At 56.0% G+C, this 6000-nt stretch overlaps 1 non-coding gene across 1 annotated transcript; it reads right to left on the reverse strand.

Annotated features, from left to right (window-relative positions):
- Nucleotides 1-904: 904 nt before the first annotated feature.
- TRNAH-GUG lies at nucleotides 905-976 on the reverse strand. Its single transcript has one exon. It is a non-coding gene; the product is annotated as a tRNA-His (tRNA).
- Between the last annotated feature and the right edge of the window lie 5024 nt (nucleotides 977-6000).

Genomic DNA, 6000 nt, shown 5'->3' on the forward strand with positions numbered 1-6000 from the left:
CTTGGTGCCCAACGCCTCGAGGACCTGAGCGGTCACGCGGACCTGTGAGGTCCCGAACTCCTCAATCTGGGCTGCCTGGGTTAGCCTAATGACACATAATAAACATGGCTGCATAACGTGTGTGTGTGTGAGAGAGAGAGACAGAGAAAGAGAGAGACAGAGAGAAAGAGAGAGGCAGAGAGAGACAGAGAGAGATCCACACCTGGGCAACTTCTCCCCTGTAAGTACTGTACAGTTGCTAAAACCATTGATTGTGCAAAACCGAAACAACTTTTCTTCCCAGATGAACATGCGAATGAATCTGGGTAGAGCTGAACGAAAAACCAAAAGGTGAGGCCTGATGCGGAGCGGCTGGAACAGAAAACTTGAACATGAACGACTGTGGTCAGTTTATTCTGACTTCCAGGTAGCGCTCTTCTGAGAACGTCCTGCGAGTCCAGCGCTGTCACGCCCTCCGCGGGGATCTCTGTCCACAAGCAGCAGGGGACCGAGAGATAAAGGCACGTTCCAGGAGAGCAGGAAGCGATCCTAGAATACCTTGGAGACACACGCTGCCCTGGACTTGCTATCCTGATGGCAAACTCTTGTAAAGGCAAGGCCAGGTGGTTGGAAGGCTTAGTGGTTCCGAAATGAATGGTGGAGATGAACCTGTAATCGTGGCTGAGCAGGCCAGCGCCTCCCCTCCAGCGGGACCCCGACACGCCCGCGTGAGGCCAGCAGCCAAGAGGGGAAAGGCTTGTAGTCCGATTCCTAGGTCAGAGCCTGTGTTTTTTCCGAGGCACCTGAGGACTGTGTGCTCAAGAGATCTAGCCAGCGGCCCTCCGATTCCGACGGGGCGAGCACCTCGTCTTTTTTAATAAAAAAGCACCAGAGCAGGATGCACTGCACCTGCCACAGCAGGTCATGCCGTGACTCGGATTCGAACCGAGGTTGCTGCGGCCACAACGCAGAGTACTAACCACTATACGATCACGGCGCGCCACCCGCACACACACGACGACAAACGCCCGCCATGGCACGCCTTTCCTCACAGCGCTGCCTGCCGGCCTCGCCCGGTGCCGCCTCCTCGGAGACGCAGCCGCTCGCCCTCCGCCGGCCTCCAGCCCCGACGCCCGGCTGGGGCTCCGGCCTCCCCGCGGGGCCGTGCGCTCACACCTGCTCCCTGGACGGGGAGCGGGCTGCGGCCGCCCCGCTCTCCGACGCCTGCCCCTCACGCGATCCAGTTGTCCTCCTCAGGGCTGCGAGACGCGACCCGGAAGGATCTTCCTCGGTGTCTCCTTCCCGTTTCACGAAGGGAGACTCGGAGCTGCCGGGCGGCGGACGGGCCTCAGTCGCTGCTTGGGATTCGTGTTTCTGGCTCCCCGGGGGCGCCGCGCGCTCCCTCTGCAGCTGAGGCGCTGGGCGACGTCCTCCTGCTCCCTCAGCACAGTCAAGCCGCCTCCGCAAATGCAGACGCAAATGACATCCCTCTCTGTTGCTAAGGGTGACCTTTAAGCTGCTGAAAAAGGAAGAGCGGACAGGTGTAGCTCGTGGGTGCGACCGTGACAGCATGAATAGATTCACTCTGAGCCCGGCTCCACGAGGGAGGAGGCTCCAGAGAGGATCAAACGCCCTCCGTGCCGGGCGAGGCCGAGGCACAGGCATCCACAGTGAGAGGAGGGGAGCAGGCACCCGCAGCCTGCGCTGTTGCCCGAGGACTTGGGCTGGGCCTCCCGCGGGAGCAGATCAGGAGGTGGGTCCTCGCTGGGACCTCGTGGAGAAGGGGAAAACGCTCCCGGCTTCCCGGCTTCCCCGGCAAGTGTGCAGCACGCTGGCCTTCTTGCTTCCACAGTTGCTTGCCTTTATTTGAAAGGCAGCATTAGAGGTAGAGGGGAGAGAGAGAATCTTTCATCTGCGGGTTCAGTCTCCAAATGGCCAGGAAGTGCAGAGCTGTGCTGACCTGAAGCCAGGAGCTAGGAGCTTCATCTGAGTCTCCTGTAAGGTGCAGGGGTCCAAGCACTTAGGCCATCTTGCACTGCTTTCCCAGGCCTGTAGCAGGGAGCTGGGTCGGAAGTGGAGCAGCTGGGAATGGAACTGATTCTGCCTCATTTTGGCTCACAAAGACAGCTGGACTGGAAAGTCCTGGGTTTGAGCCAGAGCTGTGGCGAGCCTCCAGGCCTCTGTGGAGGTGACCCTGGTGGGGAGCGCTGCCCTTAGACCCACGTCCTGACTGTGGGCAGGAGCTGCAGCAGCTGCTGCTTGCTGGCTGTGGGATGAGGTGAGTCCTGCGATATGGCCCATCTTCACTGGTGCCTTATTTAAACCTCTGACAAGCACACGAATGAGATCCCTTATGATGGAAGAGTTCAAGAAGATTTAGCCAAAACACTGCAAAGCAGCAGAAAGGGAAGAGAAGGGAGTCCTAGGTCTGGTGCTGCTGTGAGGAGAGAACCAGCTCTTGGGAACGCTAGAGGGACCCTTTCCCAAAGACACAGGTGCCACTCAGTGCAGCTGCTGGGGGCCCAATTGGCAGGGTTGCAGCTGGAGGAATCCCAGCTGGTGTTCCCATGCCTCAGGCTCCCTTGTTACTCGCTGGCCACCCACACAGGGATGAGCCTCAAACAAGAGGCAGTGCTGCAGCCAGTATGGCAGGGGCCCATAGGGAGCCAGTTTCCACTTAGCCATGTGGGTCCTCCCCCACCTAGGGAACCAGGGTGCACCTCCTCCAGGCACAATGGGACTGCCTCCTGGTGTGGGACACCTCCAGTGAGTTCCCTAGTGGGAATTCTCTCTCTCTCACACACACACACACCTACCTCTAATATGCAACCACCTCAGTGTTCCAGCTCCCCTCACCTTGGGATGCAAGGCCTTCTCTGAGCAATGACCACTGAGTCATGGGTCCAATCCCCCAGGGCCGCGTTAACACAGACCTAGGTTGTGTTGCTGTTCCAGGAACTGCGTGGTCTGGGAACAAGCTCTGCTAGGGTGATCTGCCTGCAAGGCAGCAGTCAAGCCCTTGACTGCACGGGGCGTTCTAAGAAACCAAACTTGTGTGCCCACAGAGGATCCTGTCCTGCCTCTGGCAAATGAATAGCTCCTGGGGTCTTGGTGGCTTGTCAGCCCTGGGAATGGTGATGTGACCTCTGCAGGCTTCCTGACCAGCTGGCTTTTGCGACCACCTAGGGGCAAGGTGATGGTACTCAGCAACAGCGAGTATAACAGAAGCGGTCTGATTGAACATATCCACTTATTGTAATGCAAGCACATCCTTATATACACTAAGAAAGGAGAAGGCCGGACATCTCCCGGCAGTGCTCCCATCCAGTAACTGCACGGTAACTGGCTAGAAGGCACATTCTCTCTCGACTCTCCAATCAAGTCATAGCTCATGTACAATGCTCAGGGCAGGTAGCTAGGCTTTGGGTCACATATGCCAGGTAGGCTGGCAGTTAATGTGGACCGTCCAAGGAATTCCCAGCACAGCTTTTGCAAGGACAGAGGAGAGCCGGTCTGCAGCCCCCAGCTGTTGGGTGTGTGAGCAGTGAAAGTGCCAGGCTGAGGTCCCGGTTAGCTGAAAGCATAGTCAGGTGCTCCCCGCGGGACACTGTGCTGTGTGTGCCTCTGATCTCCCAGGTCGCCCGGACCAGGCATAGATTTGTGGGGTGATCTCCCACGGTGGCTTTAGGCTATTGCTTGTCCATAGTTGCTTTCATCTTGTCGTCTCCGTTGTTCACGCCATAGATGTTGTGGTAAGCGAGGGTTTCTAGAATGTATGGCTACTCATGTTGAAGTTTGTCAGCTATTGGTGTCAGAGAGAAGGACGGTGGGAATTGGAAGCCAGAATGAACAGACTACTCCATAGTCTGGTTGTAATCTGTATCAACAGGCATGTACTTCTCAGGATTCCTCCTCTCACACTGTTTGTTTCATTCTCCCCCCCGCCCCAACACACACCACCTCCACACACATCACATGCAAGCCTTGCTTCTTAACGTCTAGTGAGCCACATCCTCTGCCTGACACCGCCGCGGCTCCCGGGCCTCTGGCCGTGGCATGCCCTGTCTTCTGCCTTGCCTGGTGGCCGCCCACCAGCGCTCCCTCTCCCGCGGGCCCTCCCACCTCGGGAATCTCAGATGGCTCCCCGAAGAAGTTCTCAGGACAGCCCGTCTGCCGTCAGAGTTTGGATGTAGGAAGTGTCGCTGCATCTCCAACTTAGAGCGCAGTGTATTTTGAGAAACCACCAACACCCCAAACAGCGCGACCGTGCGTTCCAGCAGGAGCCCGCGATCGTCGTGTGGGACTCCGTGGGGTCCTCGCCGGCTGTGGGACCCGGCGTCTCCCGCAGCATCTCCCGCAACGTCTCCGGTTCCAGAAGCGAGCGCGGTGCCTTGCTTCTTGGCCGCTGACTCTCCAGCCCCGGAAGCTGCAGGAGCCCGCGGGTCAGCGGCGGCAAGCCCGGGCGCGTCCCGGCCGCCTCCTCGGTGGTCCTCTGCGCGCTGGCCGTCAGCGCTCCGGGCTCTCGGCAGACGACCGCGTCCTCGGGGCCAGCGGGGCCAGCGGGAGCCCGCGGGTCGCCGCATCCTGCCCGGTCCTGACCCGGGCGGCCTGCCCTCGTGCTGCCCCCTGCTCGGCCGCTGCAACCCTTCAACCTGCCCACTGTAACCATTTTGACAGCATCTGGCTTCTAGAATTAGGGGAATCAGTACTCTTTTGAAGACTTTTGCCTACTGAGTTCATCGGACCATCTCTTTTAAAATTTTTGTAAGTATTTATTGAAAGCGATATTGCTTCCTTAATCAGGACAACCACCATTGTCTATTTCAAACACAGCTTCGCCTAGAGAAAGACCATGCAGCTATTAGAATCTCAGGCCACCCATGCAGAAGTTTCCCAAGTGTGAGTCTTCATAGACATTTCCTAACCCAAGTCGTTGATAGAAATCTCCTTCCTTGTTCAATGATCTTATTTGTACAGCCGAGAAACAATGAGCGGAGCGTCTTCAACATTTGTGTCCATAAGATGTAGTAAGAAGCAGGCAATCAATTGCGGCCATTTGCGTCTTTTTTCTTTTTCTATTGGAAAGTCAGATACACAGAAAGGAGGAGAGACAGAGAAGAAGATTTTTCGGTCCGACGATTCACTCTGCAAAGTGGCCGCATGGCCGGAGCTCTGCCATTCTCAAGTCAGGGGGTCTGGAACCGCCACAGGGTCTCCTACGCGGGTGTAGGGTCCCAAGGCCCGGGGCGGTCCCGGACTGCCTTCCCGGGTCACAAGCAGGGAGCTTCAGGTTTGCATGGTTTGAACACGCACACACGCTGTGCTAGAAGCAACCATCCCTATTATTTCCACAAAAATCTACAGTAGTAAAAAGCCTCACAATCTTGATTTCACACCCATGACATGTTTATAATCTTAAATTCAAGGAAATGTTTGAAGAGCAGATGCAGAGAGTAAGGGAGGTCTTGCGTGCACTGATCCACTCTTGAAATGGCTTGAAAGGCCAGGCTGCAGCCAGGCAGTCGAGCATTCTCCCGGGTCTCCCTCCTGGGTGCAGGCGCTCCAGCATTTGGCCCATCCTCGGCTGCTTTCGGAGGAGCTTTAGAGGGGCTGGATCAGAAGTGGAGTGGGCGTGACGTCAACTAGGACCACAAGCAGGGCACCACCAGTTGAAAAAAAATGCATTTGGTTAAAACAAACAAACAAACAAACTGGCTTTGTCTTTTCATGCAAGGCAAGTGCAAAGAGTGTTTTGGTTCTTATTCTCCTAAAGAGAATAACAAGCAAACAAAACGTGAGGGACTAGGTTTTGTGTTTCTATTTGTCTGTTTAGATGGGATGAAATAAAACAACACTAATACCCAGAAGTTTGCCTAAGCTAGGTGCTGGACAACACGTATGAAACAAAAAGTGTGTGCGTTTGCACTTTGTTCTTTCGTTGTCTGGGAAGAATGTGCACAGGTGTGACTTTCCTTAGGTGTGTTTGTAACCGAGGGAGAGCTGAGAAGAAAAGTGAGCTAG

This window comes from Ochotona curzoniae, unplaced genomic scaffold (genome assembly GCF_017591425.1).
Source record: "Ochotona curzoniae isolate NIBS_2020 unplaced genomic scaffold, NIBS_Ocur_1.0 scaffold_1037, whole genome shotgun sequence".
NCBI lineage: Eukaryota > Metazoa > Chordata > Mammalia > Lagomorpha > Ochotonidae > Ochotona > Ochotona curzoniae.